Below are 17,467 nucleotides of genomic sequence, written 5' to 3'. Positions count from 1 at the left end.
ACTGTAAGTTCCTGATGGGACAGGGATTGATGTCAGTGAGTTCTCTGTACAGTGCTGCGGAATTAGTAGCACTATATAAATAGCTGATGATGATGTGCCATCTGCACTGTACTGTTCTGCTCATTATTCCTACATTTCCATAATATTCTAGATTCCCTACCTGCTTATTGTGACCTCTCAACCATGTTACAAAGTCTTTGATACATACTCTTTCCTAATTGTCTGCAAATCTGTAATAAACCTTTGGCACAAGTGCTAGGAAGGCTACCAGTTTGGAGAAGAGTACATTACATTATTTGATGATAATATTAAGTTCTTCAGTTTGAAGATATCTCTTTTTTTGTATTACACACTGAAGTTTCTCAGCATTGCTGTTGGAATCTTACCATTAGTGAGATTTCTTTTCTTTCTGTACTCTTTCACAGTGACCAAAAGATGAGTTCACAGATTCAGTTTCTTGATTCCTGACTTTCTGAGACCTTTGAGGTCATTAAACATTCAGAACCAAATAATACTCTTGTTGATATTGTTTTAATGTGAAAAGTATAGCCTTGAGCGGCACAGCTTGGGTGCCATCATTGGACGGTCACAATCTCTGGGAGCTACGCATAAAGAGACCCTCATTACTCCAGTTTCTTACGTCTCCTTTTCATCTATCGCACCCTCACTTGCTGAGCATTAGTCCAAGCATCCGTGGAGACCGGCCAAGCCCCGAACGGCACAGTACAGAGCTGGTCCCAACCACCCGACTGTGAGCGTGGCCTACTACCGGCGATATCCCTGGGGCTGGTCCCCTTTTACTCATATGTCACATCACTCTGGGACCCTTTGCGAATAGACTCTGATGGGGCTTAGCTCCCCCTGCCTGTCTTGGTCCGTCGCTGTCTCATAGGCCTCATTTCATCTCCTGTGCGGCCAAGCGATCTCCTTTGGACCTGCCTAGTTCAGGACTGATTGTGCCACTTAGGGTGCCCCCCCGGAGCAGTTTTGCCTACCTGATCTGGCTAAGAGGCGCTCGGACCCCTGCACATCTCCTTTGCTGACTGCGGCCTACATCCGGCTGCACAGCTTCAGCCTCAAGTGACGCCTGCACCACACCTGACGGACTTCCAGTTTCACCACTGGACTTTTGGTTTTCACTTGCTCCAGACCGCAGTACCAGCAGCCAGCACAAAGGTAAGCTGAAGAGGCAGTTGTCTTCCATCCGTCAATTGGGCTCACCCTCCCTACTCCTGGCAAACTTATGGACTTTGAGCTTCTCCCACCACAGACCATGATTGTTCTCTCGGCTGTTTTAGGTGTGCGGTGACCTGGACAGAGTTCCCATTGCCTGCTTGTCCAGCTACCAGAAACCTGAACTTATTCATATCTGCCATCATCACACCAGCCAGCGGTGAAGATACCTGTGGTCCCTGTCCGTCTGCACCACCTCTCCATCGCTCAGGTGTCCTCAGTATAGATCTGCTCTGATACCACCGAACTTGTATATCACTCTGCTGCACCAACTTATTTAACGTCCTGCAGCTTGACCATCACTCTCTCTTGCAGTCTCATACTTATTATGCTACTTGCTCTAAGCGACAGCTCGCTCTCACGATTTTAAGTCTTTCCCACACCCCTGGCCGGACCTCCCATGTTCCAATCCTCCTTGACTCGCAGGAGCGGTTTGTTCTCTAATCCCCCGTTTTGAAAGTACTTCACGTTTTCGAATTTCCATTCACTTTTTCTTTGTTCATTTTTGGCATCTGCTGCTCCCTAGGGCTCTCATAGCACATAAACAGAAAAAGCAATCACAACCGCAGACGCTCATTTTCTCTAGAAGCAGCAAGGCGTCCCCCTGCCCACCTCAACCCCAGCATTCCCGGGCTGTGACTATGAGCCTGAATCTTCACAGCCCACCATGGCTGAAGTTATGGAAAAAGTAAAGGCCATCATCCAATCAGAATTCTGAGCCTTGGTCACGGAACTGCACTCAGAAATTGCTGCTCTGGGTTCACGCACAGACTCCTTGGACAAAACGACTGATGAACTTTGCGCATTCCAGTTTCAAACTAACCAGAACCTAACTGCCCTTCGTAGTGAGTTGGGACTTTCTCAATGAACAATTTGAGGACCAAGAAAATCGATCCCGCCGCAACAATATAAGACTCAAAAATATCCCGGAGTCAAATACAGTGGACAATTTACCTTCCCATCTTCAAGGTCTCTTTTCTCCCCTGGTTTTCGACCTGCCTACCACTGACTTCCGGCTGGACCGCACACATCGGGCTCTCCAGCCCTAACTTCAGCCGCCTTTTCCTCCCCAGGACATTATAGTGCATTATTACTCAGAGAAGGAGAAGATTTTGCATGCTGCCTGCGACCTACAGACCATCTACTACTCTGAGACTATTCCTCTTCTCTTCCAGGACCTTTTGCCCATCATGCTTAAGAAGCGCCTTGACCTCAGTGAAATCATCCAATATTTACAGACTGCTGGTATCAGGTATCGCTGGGGTTTCCAATTCAGATCACTTTTACTCACAATAACCATACTCATTCACTCAAGACACCTACAAAAGTTCGAGAACTGCTCCAATCGCTGAAGCTTTCTAATCTTCTGGGAACGTCCTCGTCACAATCTTCTGTATCTAGGAAACGTCCACCGCAGGCAGAATGTTCTTTTTCTTAAGTGTTATCGTCATGATCTTTCTAATGTATATTGTTATTTGACCGTTGACATTTTTTCCACTTTACCCTTTTGTATATATTTTAAAATGCCATATTTTTCATAGTTTACTTTACATATGTTACAGTTCCGGTTACCTTAGTCAGTATTTTCGCAGGCCTTCCTAGGGCGCGGAGTCTAACGGCCCTCCCGGTCTTCACCAAGAACCACCGCAAGGCAGGATGGGTTTTGCTGCCGGAGAACCGCAGGTCGCGGCCCCCAGGTTAACCTACTGACATAAGGGGAGAGCTCTATGTGATGGACAGGCAGAGGCAAAATAGGACAGGCGAGTGCAAGTAAGCAAAGCACACTAACCGTGAGATCTGGAGGATGGTAGTCTGGAACGGAAGCTGGTTCGGTACACAGGAATCAGTCCAATGCGTAGTACTAGGGATGAGACCAGAGGATAGTCAGGAACACAGCCGGGTCGGTACACAGGAATCAGTCCAATACGCAGTGCCAGGGATGAAACCAAAGAATAGCCAGAAACACAGCCAGGTCGGTACACAGGAATCTGGAACAATGCAGGAGAACACACAATGCAGGAGAACACACGAGGCAGGAACACAGGGGACAGGAACACAGGAGAGGGAGCCAGAAGCAGGAAACACGTTGCTCTGACACAGATAGTGTGTCAGAGCAGTGCAGATATAGGATTTGAATTCCCCGCCCAGGAGTCACATGATAGCTGCCGAGACAAGCCCGGAAGTGCGGCAGAGCGAGCGGATGTAAGCGCTGACACCCACCCAGAAATCCTATGACAGCCGCCAGGACATCGCCGGAAGTGCGGCGGAGCGGGGCACAGGTAAGCGCCGTGACAACATACATGTCTCAGGTTTCTCTCTGTGATACTAGACACTTGAAAGACATGGTCAGCTTTGCTTCGTTCACCACACTCGGACCTTTGTGACCAATCTCTCCAAGTATCCGTGGGTACCGAGTCCCCCCCACTACATTTCCATGTTGACACCATGTGATTACCTTATGTTTATTGTAGTTATAAGCATGCTTTACGTATTGTTTTATTGTCCTTGTTCTCCTTCAGGCCTCTTCTGCCTTCTCACCCACATGGACCACACAGACTTCTCCTTTCTACATTACTTGCCTTTTTTTGGGATGCCACTGTCTCACGGGATGCCTGGGAATCAGGACTTGCTTGGCAATGTTTGTTCCTAACCCAGGCCTCTCGCTTTTTCCCATTGGACGTCTCTGGATACAGTGCCACTCTGGTCTACTTTATCTTCTCCCGTTGTGTAATTGTTCCATTAATATAATTGTTTCACCCTACTGGGGAAATTTCCTACTCCCGTTTCACTCTCTAGTACTTTCTACTGTCTTACCACTGCCACTCTCCCGGTCACTTGACCTGTCCTCTTCCTTTGGTTGCCCACTCCTCACCCCTGAAATGGCACCCAGAGGATACCCTCCTATTGAAATCTGACCAGGTGCCCTCTATTTTCAAGTGAATCAAGGAATTTGTCTTCCTAAACTCCACCCCGGACATCTACCCTGCTCTCCTCTGGATAACACATGGTGCGCCATGGACCTAACCTACATCTCCAATTTGCGCAGCACACCCACCATACTCCTAGCTTTGGACATGGAAAAAGCATTCGACATGGTGGGCTGCCCTTATATGCGACAAACTCTGGCAGTCATGGGCATGGGGGGTCCCTTCCTGCGAGGCGTTATGTCCCTATATTTCAATCCCACTACATTCTTTTTAGCCAATGGTTTTCAATCTCCCTCCTTTGCAATCCGAAACAGTACCCATCAGGTTTGCCTGCTTTCACCTCTCATTTTAACGTTCATGATCGAAGTCCTCAATAAAGCTCAATCCTAACATATCAGGAATCCGTATCGGCCCCTCAGAACATAACCGTTCCATGTACGTGTATGACATCCTCCTGTCCCTCACCAAACCCCTCATACCCCTCACTAACTTAATGACCTTACCCTCTTTGGTGACCTCTCCAACTACAAGATTAAATCTTCCAAACCAGAAATCCTTGACCTCAACATCCCCTGTGCACAGTTACAATGCCTCAAGTCCAACTTTGACTTTCGAAGGCAACCCCACAAATTAAAATATTTTTCCCTATGCAATCATCAAGTTCAAGCAAAGCAGAATTCTTGGTTATAATACGCCTAATTTCTCTTGTATAACTGTTATATTTGGTAATAAATACCATAGATTTATCAGAAACGACCTTATTAGGGCATGTGGTTAAAAGACAGTCCCTATCAGTGCCTAGGGCTTCAGTATATGCCCTTTGTACAATCGCCTCTGGGTAGCCTTGTTCGATGAAGGCTTCAAAGAGTTTGTCAGAGTGTTTGTTAAAATCTTTCAGATCCGTACAGTTTCTTCGCATTCGGAGGAACTGACTTTTGGGTATACTATTTTTCCAAGAATGAAGATGACTACTATTATATTGTACATATCTATGTGAGTCAACTGGTTTAGGTTAACTCTTTAGCTACAAGAGCAATGAGTGTGTGCAAATGGATAATTAAGGCATAGGTTTGTTACGGGCCTTATACATAGCTGTTGGCAGTTTGTGAAGAGGTGTGGAAGCAGGTGTCTGTGTTGGGAAAGGGATCAGTAAATCTGTAGCCTTAGAGAAAGACATGAGTGTGAGATTTGGACTGGGAATCCTGTGTGTTCCCTTACAGGAAGCTTCCAAGTCACAAGTGTGCAGAGGGTGGTTTGTGACAGATAAAGGGGATCAGAAGCGGTTTCCTGACAAAATAGAGGTGATATATTATGTGACTATTGGAATATATGAAAAGATATTTAATCATGGAGTAGCCAGAGGGGTCTATCCCAAACATTTGTTGGCAGCTTGTGGGATTTTTAGAGCATTAAGTGCTCGGTTTAAGTAATTTTTCCCTGCACTTAAGAACTAGTAGTATCCTTGTGAGGAATACAGCCATGTTCATAAGGACAAAACTCAATGCTTATTATTTTTTAAGACATATGTGCAAATCAGATCCATTTCCTTTTGTTTTTTTCTTTCCTATCTTTTATTTTGCAACGTAACTGAGGAGATGGCTGCGGAATATAAATGTATGACAAAAGAGGCGCTGATGGCACAATGTGAGGATGCAGTAATTCCCACTAGTTGCAAATAAATTCAAGGAGCAATTGATTGAAGCCCTCTTGCACAGAGATCAGTGCCAAGTTGGAGATGTGTCCCAGGAAGGGCACAGCTAGGATTCAGAAGATGGCTTGACTGTGGATATTCCTCAAAAGCAGGGACTATTAATTTCTGATGATTCTAATAGTTCATGTGTGGACACTGCTATGGACAATTATTTGCAAGCGACCCTAAAATTTTTGGGCCCAGCGGACATTGCAACCAAAATACAGTTTATACAGCATTACAAGCAGAAGGAAGTTGCCGACTATCAGGAGAGGTGCGCTTCAATGGAGACAGTGGAGCACCAGACAGAAAGGGAAGCCGCCGCGCAAGAGGAAGATAGGAGATACCAGCTGGAGCTTGCCAAGCTCCAACGTTAGCCATAAGCCAGAGAGGCTGGTATCAGCAAACCCCATCCAGAGAATTTCCCTGTTCTGGAAAAAGACATGGACTTGGATGCTTTTTGCGAGGATTTGAAAAGACTTGCCAACAGTATGGACTGCCCAAAGATAAGTGGGCACAGTATTTAACCCCTGGTTTGGGAGGGTAAGTATTAGAGGCCTTTGCCTCTTAATCTCCATCCATCTCAGGTGAAAGATGTGCAATCAAAAGTGCCCTGATGCAGTGCTTTATTACTACCCTGGAGGCGCACAGGCAAAAGTTCGTGATTTAAAACGCAGTGCCTCTGACACTTATTCAGGATTTGTGACCCAACTGTCTGCTTCTTAAAAACAGTGGATTGGAGGGTTAAAAATCACCACCTTTGATGTGCTGAAAGATTTAATGATCCAGGAACAGTTTCTCACTTTGTGCCCAGGTGATGTGAAGGAATGGGTAGTGGATCGGGACCCCGAATCATCTGCGGAGGCAGCTGGACTGGCTGACAAGTACACTGTCATTATCATCATCATCTATTTATATAGCGCCAACATATTCCGTAGCGCTTTACAATTGGGGACAAACATAGTAAACTAATAAACTGGGTAAAACAGACGAAGAGGTGAGAAGGCCCTGCTCGCAAGTTTACAATCTATGTCACCCAGGCACCTGCATCTTGAAGAGGGACTTTTGCGCCAGGGCAATCTGCCTGGAAAGGGGGACGGCCAGGAGGACCAACGCCACCATCCACTATTTCTTCATCTTTTGGGAGGGTTGGGGCAAAGCCTGTTTTGGGAGACACCCGCCGATGTTTTGTGTGCAACCAGGTGGGACACATTAGTACCATCTATCCAGAAATGAAGAACACTTCACCCTCCTCAGGGGAGGTACCTCCCCTGCAATCTTCTCCAGCTGTCCTTTGTGTTGCTGGACCACAAGGGAGCAAGGAGGACAACCTACAAGCAGTCACTGTGGGTAACAAGGTAACTGTGGGGTTAAGAGAAACGGGTGCTGATGTTACTCTTGTTTGTTCAGAACTGGTGGGGTTAGAGGACTTCATTCCAGGAAAATGTATTTCTGTGCAAAGGGTGGATGGAATTCACCTTATTGTGCCTATGGCCAAGGTTTACCTCTCTCAGGTAAGAATCTGTGATAGCGACTCACGCGATTCCCTTGTTTGACCAGGTTCTACACTGCCCAAGTATCACACGTCTATTGACCTCCACAAACAATAACATACACATCCATGTCAATTGCTAAACCCCCACAGTTCTGTTATCAATCCCATTTGAGAAGGTGACTTGTGGAAAACCGAATTTAGGACTCACACTTGACATTATGAGTATCTTGTCATGCCTTTTGGGTTGAGTAATTCACAGGCGTTTTTTTCAGTATCTGAACAACAATTTTCTTAATGATTTTCTAGGCAAATTCGTGGTTGTTTACCCTGATAGCATCCTGCTTTACACCAAAACAGTAGAATAACATCATGTTCATGTAAGGCAGGTGTTGCAGAAGCTTTGTGAAAATCTCTTATATGCCAACCTAGAAAAATGTGAATTCAATAAGCCCCAAGTCACATTCCTAGGATATATAATTTCTTCAATGAGATTCACTTTGGACTTAGATAAAGTGATTGTGATTACAGACTGGGCAAGACCCACTAACTTGACCTGTTAGCACCAGGAACAAAAAAAATATTTTTACAACTATTAAACAATTACTATTACCCCACACCCAGGGTGTGGGTAGAGCTCTAGGGCTATGGTGGAAAAACCATTAGCCTGGGAGTTCGACAATAAAATCCATAGAAACATGTGTCATAGGAACACTTGGAATAGGTATAGGTTCAAGAGGACACATCGGTTGATTGCTCAAGGATTTGTTACTTGCACAGCTAGCACAGTCTTTAATATGCTCACAAGTATCCTTCTTGAGAGATGGCGACAATACAGAACGCAGTAATAAGTGATGGCAAGTAAATTGGCTGGTATATCAGCAGGAGCCTGAGCATGATCTGAGTGGCATTGGATAGATAAATCTTTTAGCCTGGCCAACTATTATTTTGATAGCAGGTATGATGGATACTGCTATTGGATTCAGAATGTTGAGGAAGAAAACTCCTGGATAGTGCATTGGGTTGAATATGAAAAGTGGAAAGTCAAATATCGATACCATAATGGCGATAGTCATAATGTCAATACAGTTATAATGTTGAAAGTCATAATGTATACAGGTTCATAATGTCGACACATGTAAAATGGCAGACAGAAATCACTAAAAATAAAACAGCAATACATAACAAAAAAAACACAGGCTGCAATCAATGTAAAAGAAAAAAACAGCACACCCTTCCCCCCAGACAGCTTAACCAACCCTAGTGCTGCCAGCCTAGGCTGGTACTGGCAAAATCGAGAGGATAGTAAAATTGAGGGGACCCCACACTTTTTATTATCGGCACCAGCCTGGGCTGGTGGCACTATAGCAGGGAGGTGCAGCTGCAGCTTGGTGTCCACATGTCATTATGCCAAACCAGTCCCAGGCCGGTCAGCATATGTCTGGATTCCCTAGGGAGATCAGATTTAACCAGCCTTGTGCTGTGGTTCATGGACAGGTTCTCAAAAATGGCTCATTTTGTTCCATTGGTAGGATTACCCAAGCTTTTTGTTCAGAATATTGTTCATCTCAGGAAATTCCAGTAAATATTGTCTCACAGGCTCACAATTTTCTTGAGATTGTTTTGTTCGTCACTGGAAGTCAGTTTAAGTTTTTCCTCAGCATATCACCCACAGACCAATGGGCAGACAGAGCAGGGCAATCGGGTTTTGTAGCAATTCCTCAGGTTTTTTGTTTTTCAACATCATAACAACGGGATGGACCTCCTCCACTGAGCGGAGTTTGCCTACAACAATTTGCCATCTGTGGTTTCAGAACATTCTCCTTTCTTTTGTAATTTTAGATTTCATCCGAAATCATATCATTTTCCTCAGGAAAGAATTACTCCGAGATCCAAGGAGTTACGTCCTGTTTCAAGAAAATTTGGGGTAATGTAAAGGCTGTCCTCAAAAAAAGCTACTGGGCAAGCAAAAAACTATGTGGATAAACATAGATGAAAATGTAACCCTAAGTTTGCAGATACAGTGTGGATCTCAACAAAAAACATCAGACTCAAACAACCTTCTTACAAAATAGTATCTAGGCTTATTGGACCTTTTTAGGATTTTTTTTAAAAAAAAGTGTGTTTTGAACTCATGCTACCAGCTGCTCTCAGGATTCCTATAACTTCCCATTGTTCTCTCCTTAAACCTGTATTTAGATCCAGAACATTCATCAGTCAATCTAATTGTAAACATACTCCTGTGATTGTCACACACCAGGCTTTCAGGTCCTGTCACTTACCTCTCCGCTGTCTTTCCAAGCTGTCTCTGCGGTCCTCGGGCTCTGCTGGTTTCAGATCTCTGCAGGGTTCTGCCTAATCTGTCTCCACTCCAGAGATCCCTCCAGAATAAGGGAATGGGTGCTGCCATCTTGGATTCGGTCACGATTCCTCCCAGCCAATCAGGGGATAGCATCCTCCACTCCAGGTTTCCCTCCAAAACCATTTCCTGGGAGCTGCCATCTTGGATATGGTCATCTGACCCATCTTAGCTACACAGAGTGCTGCTTCTGCCCAGCTGACCGCAGTCTCCAGTAGGGAATCATCAACTACCTGTTGCCAGTGCAACGTTATTTCAAACAACAACCTGGTTCCCAGCAGTTTGCAATCCTTTCTGTTGTTCCAGTTCAGAGAGTGCGGTCTGCATTCCGGCTCCAGTCCGGTTCCACCATTACCGGTTCCGTTCCAGTTCCTGCAAGGAAATACGTGCAGTTGTCATTGCTTTGCACAAAAGGGCTTTACAGGCAAGGATATTGCTGCTAGTAAGATTGCAACTAAATCAACCTGTCACGCGCCGGTCCCTTAGATAGGTGCCGGCATTGTGACTTTTTTCCTATGAACTATGTTTTGGACTTGTTCCCACTCAGAGACACTACTTTCATACAGGTGCTGCTGGTTGCATGATCAGGACCTCCTCCCTGATTTTTATTGGTCCTGAGTACTATTTAAACTACCCATGACCTTTGGGTTATTGCCTGTTCTTCGTGTTACTCAGATTGCCTGGCTCCTGGTTACCATTACCTGTCCCTCTGTTTGGGCCTCCTGAGTCTATTGTTGCAGTTACCTTCCGGCTGGACTTACCTAATTCATCGTTGCACTTGGTATCTGTAGTTCCACGCTGTGCACAGAGTCTGCTGCTGCTGTTACCTGCTAGCTGGACTTCCGCTTATGACATCCTTGCATCTGGTACCTGTAGTTCTACAATGCCAAATCTACTATCATGGATGTCTGCTGATTGAACTTTTGCTTTTACATCTATGCATCTGGTACCTGTAGTCCTCTGTTGTCCGCTGAACTTTACCGCTGTCAAGCTTACAGATTGGAAACATCTTCCGTGAGTTGATCGCTGCATATTCAAGTTGATTCTATGCACCTGTGCTGTATGTTCAAGCTGGCTCCTGTTAAAGAGACTCTCCTGTGATTCTGCTTGCTGTCCTACTGTGACTATGTTCCATAGCGAGCTTGCTATTAAGTTTACTACTATTGAACTTCTTCCCGTGAAGTTTTGCTATATTTTAAGATATCTCTGTATTGGATTGTTGCTGGAAGATATTAGCCTTACGGGGCGGCACGCGGCTGGGTTTCTTTGCTTTTCTAAATACTTCTAAGTAACGGACTGTTTAAAGGGCTCTCTGCTCTTTGTGATCATATTGGGATCGATATATATATTGTCCAAGAATTATCGTGATACCTGTGACCACCTGCTATGTGAATTATACTACCATTATACTACTGTTATTAACACATTAATCCACTTTCATCTGCCGTGTGTCACATCTCCGGATTCACGTATTCTTTATTTGCCATCTTCATGTCTGGACTATTCTCTATTCATCCCATAACAGTTGCTCAGAGTTACTAACAAACTGAAGTATATATTGTGAATTGCATTCTGTTTGTATTCCATTGCCATGTGTGCTTTTCCATGTTATATATATATATATATATATATTCTTCCATTGCCATTATACCATCAGCATATATATCTGTTGTGTCATCAAGCAATATATCCTTCAATTTTATCATCTCTCCAGTGTCTTATTGCTACTGATATTCAGCCTGAGTGTTGCCTCCACTATCCTCTGTCACTTTTGAGGTAGATCATCATAGACAGAGGCAAGGGATCATTAAAAAAACTACTCAAATCGTGACAGTAAGAACGGTCTCAATGTCTGATCCCACGGTGGAGTTCTCTGCAAGAGATATGCTACAACATCTTATTGCTCGAGTTGAGCAACAGGACAACACACAGCGTCAGTTGCTACAAAGTCTTCAGACACTTGCTGGTCGTGTGGATACACTTCAAGCAATTCAACCAACAGTACAAGTCTTTACTCCTGAGCAATCGTCAGAACATCAGGCCTCCCTTGTGACTTCCTCAACGCTCAGATTACCCACTCCAGCCAAGTTTGATGGGGACCCAAAATTTTGTCGTGGCTTTCTTAATCAGTGTTCAATTCAGTTTGAGCTTCAACCACAGAATTATCCTACTGATAGGTCTAAAGTTGCATTTGTGGTCTCTCTACTAAGTGGCCAAGCCTTAGCCTGGGCTTCCCCACTGTGGGAGAGGGGTGATCCACTTCTTTTTGATTATGCCTCCTTTTTGTTGACTTTTCATCGGATTTTTGATGAACCTGGGCGGCTCTCCTCTGCCTCCACGGCTATACTTCGTTTACGTCAAGGAAATAATTCAGTAGCGCAATATGTCATTGAATTTCGTACATTATCTTCTGAATTGTCATGGAATGATGAAGCTTTGGTGGCTGCATTCTGGCAGGGGCTATCTGATCGTGTTAAAGATGTTTTGGCTTCCCATGAAATTCCTACCTCTTTGGAGGCTATCATTTCATTATGTAACAAAGTGGACTTACGTTTCAGAGAAAGAACTGTGGAGAAAGAGGTGGCTCATCGCCAAAGTTATAGACCAGCTTTATACCCTGTATCACATTCTTCAACATCTGATGAGTCTATGCAAATTGGGAGATCTCGTTTGACCCTAGAGGAATGTGATAGGAGACGTCGGGACAAGTTATGTATTTATTGTGGTGACGCAGGTCACTTTTTGAATTCTTGTGGTAAGAGATCGGGAAACGCCAAACCCTAATCTGTTCTGGGGAGGTCAGATTGGGGCCTAAGAAAGTCTCCTCATCTATTGCTTGTATTCTCCCTGTGTCCTTGTTGGATAATTCAATGACTTATACCACTCAAGCTTTATTAGACTCTGGTGCGGCTGGAAACTTTATTTCTCAGACTTTAGTTGATAAATGGTTAATTCCATTTGTTTCTTTGAAGATCCCAATGTCCATTACAGCCATTGATGGATCGCAGCTTTCTCAAGGAATAATTCGCACTCGGACCAAGTCTATTTTTCTTCATGTTGGTGTTTGACATTCTGGAAAAAATTCTTTTTTGATTTTGCCTTGTACTACTTCCTTCTCCAATTATTTTGGGCCTTCCCTGGCTCCAATTACATTCTCCACAATTGGATTGGAAGACTGCTGAGGTCCTATCTTGGGGTTCTCATTGCCATTCTGGATGTTTAACTAAGGTGAAACCACTTCGTTCTTCTGAAATTGCTATGTCTCTGGAATCTTCTGCAATAACTCCTCAATATCAATCATTTGCTGACATCTTTGATAAAGTTTGTGCAGAGATCCTTCCACCTCATCGTCCATGGGATTGCCCTATAGAGTTGTTACCTGATAAAATTCTACCTAGAGGTCGAGTTTATCCTCGCTCTCAACCAGAGACTGAAGCCATGTCTGTCTATGTTAAAGAAAATCTACAAAGAGGCTTTATTAGACCATCGGTCTCTCCAGCTGGGGCCGGTTTCTTTTTTGTGAAGGACGGTTCGCTTCGTCCTTGCATTGACTATCGTGGACTTAATTTAATAACTATTAAGAATCGTTACCCTATTCCATTGATCACTGAGTTATTTGATCAAATTAAAGGTGCTAAAATCTTTACCAAACTGGATCTCAGAGGGGCTTATAATTTAATTCGTATTCGGTCTGGAGATGAGTGGAAAACTGCTTTTAATACCCGTGATGGCCATTACGAATATTTGGTAATGCCCTTTGGACTTTCTAATGGTCCTGCAGTGTTTCAAAGTTTTATTAATGAGATATTTCGAGATCTTTTGTATTTTTATGTTGTTGTATATTTGGACGATATCCTCATTTTTTCTGAAACCTTGGACATTCATAGGAGACATGTGGCTGAAGTTTTGACTAGACTTCGCAGAAATCATCTTTATTGTAAGCTGGAGAAATGTTCCTTTCAAGCAGCTTCTATGCCCTTTTTAGGATTCATTATTTCCGGTTCAGGCCTTCAAATGGACCCAGAAAAGCTTCAATCTATTCTAAATTGGCCACTTCCAACTACTCTCAAGACTATTCAACGTTTTTTGGGCTTTGCAAGTTATTATAGACAGTTTATTTTGAACTATTCTAGTATTGTGGCTCCCATTACAGCTTTGACTAGAAAAGGAGCAAATCCGAAAAAATGGCCAGAAGAGGCCTTAAAGGCTTTTTCCTATCTCAAGGAAGCCTTCTCCTCAGCACCTATTCTTCAGCAACCAAATCTGTCTTTGCCTTTTTTCGTGGAAGTAGATGTATCGGCAGTTGGAGTTGGAGCAGTCCTTTCCCAGCGATCGTCTACCAGTCCTTTGTTGCCTCGTGCTTTTTTTTCTCTGAGATTTTTGCCAGCAGAACAGAATTATGCGATAGGAGATAAAGTTATTGGCAATGAAGTTGGCATTAGCTGAGTCGCGATATTTGTTGGAGGGAGCTCAACATGTGGTGACCATTTTTACGGATCATAAGAATCTTTTGTATTTACAGACGGCACAGTGTCTTAACCCTCGTCAGGCTCGATGGTCCCTCTTTTTCTCTCGTTTTAACCTTCATGTCACCTTTAAACCGGGACATTTAAATAAAAGAGCGGATGCCTTGTCTCGAGCTTTTGATACTTCATCTGATTTGGATTAATTTACTAATCATTCCATCTTGGATCCCAAGTGTTTGCAAGTGTCTACAGTTTCTCCATCTACTCCTCCTGGCAAGTCCTTTGTTCCTAAAACACTCCGGAAGAGACTATTGCGTTGGTATCATGCTTCTAAATTTTCTGGTCATGCAGGATTTTTGAAGACTTATGAACTGATCTCTCGCTCCTATTGGTGGCCAATTCTTCGTACTGGTGTTAAAGAATTTGTGGCTGCTTGTGATGTTTGTGCTCAGCATAAATCTTGCCGTTTGGCTCCTATGGGACCGTTACTGCCATTGTCAATTCCTTCTAAACCATGGACTCACATCAGCATGGATTTTATAACTGATCTTCCTACTAGCAAGGGTCATAATACCATCTGGGTCGTGGTAGACCGTTTTTCAAAAATGGCTCATTTTGTTCCACTTGTAGGTCTGCCATCTTCTTCAGTTTTGGCTCAACATTTTATTTGGGAAATATTCCGGTTACATGGCTGCCCTCAAGAGATCGTTTCGGATAGAGGAGTACAATTTACTTCAAAGTTTTGGCGAGCCTTGTGTAAAGCATTGGGAGTCCAGCTTAACTTCTCTTCAGGACAGTTCGGCACTTTTGCGGAAGTTTCATATTAAGTTTCCACAGAAAATCATCGCTAAGTGTCCACTGGTCACTTTTAAAAAGGGGGGTACTGTCACGCGCCGGTCCCTTAGATAGGTGCCGGCATTGTGACTTTTTTCCTATGAACTATGTTTTGGACTTGTTCCCACTCAGAGACACTACTTTCATACAGGTGCTGCTGGTTGCGTGATCAGGACCTCCTCCCTGATTCTCATTGGTCCTGAGTACTATTTAAACTACCCATAACCTTTGGGTCATTGCCTGTTCTTCATGTTACTCAGATTGCCTGGCTCCTGGTTACCATTACCTGTCCCTCTGTTTGGGCCTCCTGAGTCTATTGTTGCTGTTACCTGCCGGCTGGACTTACCTAATTCATCTCTCCAGTGTCTTATTACTACTGATATTCAGCCTGAGTGTTGCCTCCACTATCCTCTGTCACTTTTGAGGTAGATCATCATAGACAGAGGCAAGGGACCATTAAAAAACTACTCAAATCGTGACACAACCATTTATCGGATCAAGAACTTCAAGGAGAAAGGTTCAATAGTTGTGAAGAAGGCTTCAGGGTACCCCAAAACGTCCAGCAAGCGCCAGCACCGTCTCCTAAAGTTGATTTATCTGCTGGATTGGGGCACCACCAGTGTGGAGCTTGCTCAGGAATGGCAGCAGGCAGGTGTGCTTCCGCACGCAGAGTGAGGAGAAGACTTTTGGAGGATGGCCTGGTGTCAAGAAGGCCAGCAAAGAATCCACTTTTCTCCAGGAAAAACATCAGGAACAGACTGATATTCTAGAAAAGGTAAAAGGAATTGGAATGCTGAGGACAGTGGTAAAGTCATTTTCTCTGATGAATCCACTTTCAGATTGTTTGAGGCATCTGGAAAAATGCTTCTCAGCCAAGAGAGTGGGCTCTCTCAGAATTTTGCCTAAGAACTTAGCCAGGAATAAAGAATGGTACCAAAATATCCTCCAAGAACATCTCCCAACATCCAAGAACAGTTTGGTAATGAACAATGCCTTTTCCATCATGATGGAGCACCTTGCCATAAGGCAAAAGTGATAACTAAGTGGCTCGGGGATCAAAACATTAAAATTTTGGGTCCATGGCCAGGAAACTCGCCAATCCCATTGCGAACTTGTGGTCAATTCTCAAGAGGCGAGTGGTCAAACAAAAACTCACAAATTCTGACAAAACATTTATTAGGCAAGAATGGGTGGCCACATACTAAATGTGAGAATTGCAGAGATCTTCAAAAAGGGTCCACACTGCAAATCTTGTCTCTTTGCATAAACTTAATGTAATGGTCAATAAAAGCCTTTGACACGTATGAAATGCTTGTAATTTTACTTCAGTATACCATAGCAACATCTGACAAAACAGGTTGAAAAACACTGAAACAGCAAACTTTGTGAAAACCAATAATTCTCCAAACTTTTGGCCATGACTGTACATGCAAAGGACTATAATCAGGCCACCCAGCTTTGTGTACGTAGTCACCAGCCTAACTCCAGAGACACAACCCAGTCTGGGTATGGACAGATTCTCAGGCGTGACAGTGATCATTGATGGGCATCAGGAATATGTCATTGTAAAAATATAAGTATCTAAGTTTTATTCAAGGTCAAGTCCACTACTTGGCTCATTGGAAGGGCTATGGTCCAGAAGAAAGATCTTGGATTCCAACCACAAATCTACATGCCAATAGACTCATTGGGGCATATTCAAATGTCGGCAGAAACGCCAAAAATGTCACGCTCCGCGTACTATTACCATTATTACGGTAATAGTGCACGTAAAAAACGTTATTACGGTAGTTTTCTTGCTGGATTTCAGCCCGCAGCTCCCTGAGCCGCAAGCTGAAATCCAGCTTACTATTACCATAATAACGGTAATAAGTTTTAACGTGGCGGAATATTCAAACAATTGAATATGCCCCATTAAATTTACACAAAACCACCGTTATTGTGGTCACTTGACCCCTCCTCAAAAGGGAGTACTCTTAGAATCCATGGCAGGTGCTGCTCTCAGAACTAGATCTTTGATTCTTCACAGCTGTGCAATTCTCTGAGCTATTTCATGTTATCCTATTACTATGGTTACTTTTGGCTTCTGTCCTGGATCTCCATCTTTAAATGCTCAGTACCTGCAGCTGAGTGTTCGAGTCACAGGAATGACCCAGGTGTTTCAATCAAGTACTATATATATTCTGTTCTCACTGGTTCTCCATTGCTGGTGGAAGTCTGACCTTCTTGTACTAGTACTCTTGGCTTCTGTGAAACTATGTTACACTTGTCTCCTGCCTATTAAGGAACTTTGCTTCGGAAAACAAATCCACCTTGATTTCTATCTGCCCACGATTTTTACTTTGGAAAACGGATCACATTTGTTTTCTGCCTGTCACACATACTTTGCTTTGAATCACAGACTTTTTTTTATTTCCCACATAACAGTGTACCCTGCTTTACTTTTACCGATTTTTCTATCTACAA

Source organism: Mixophyes fleayi, chromosome 6 (assembly GCF_038048845.1).
Source record: "Mixophyes fleayi isolate aMixFle1 chromosome 6, aMixFle1.hap1, whole genome shotgun sequence".
Taxonomy (NCBI): Eukaryota; Metazoa; Chordata; class Amphibia; order Anura; family Limnodynastidae; genus Mixophyes; species Mixophyes fleayi.
The sequence above is the reverse complement of the archived record's forward strand: the minus strand, read 5'-3'. Positions refer to the sequence as shown.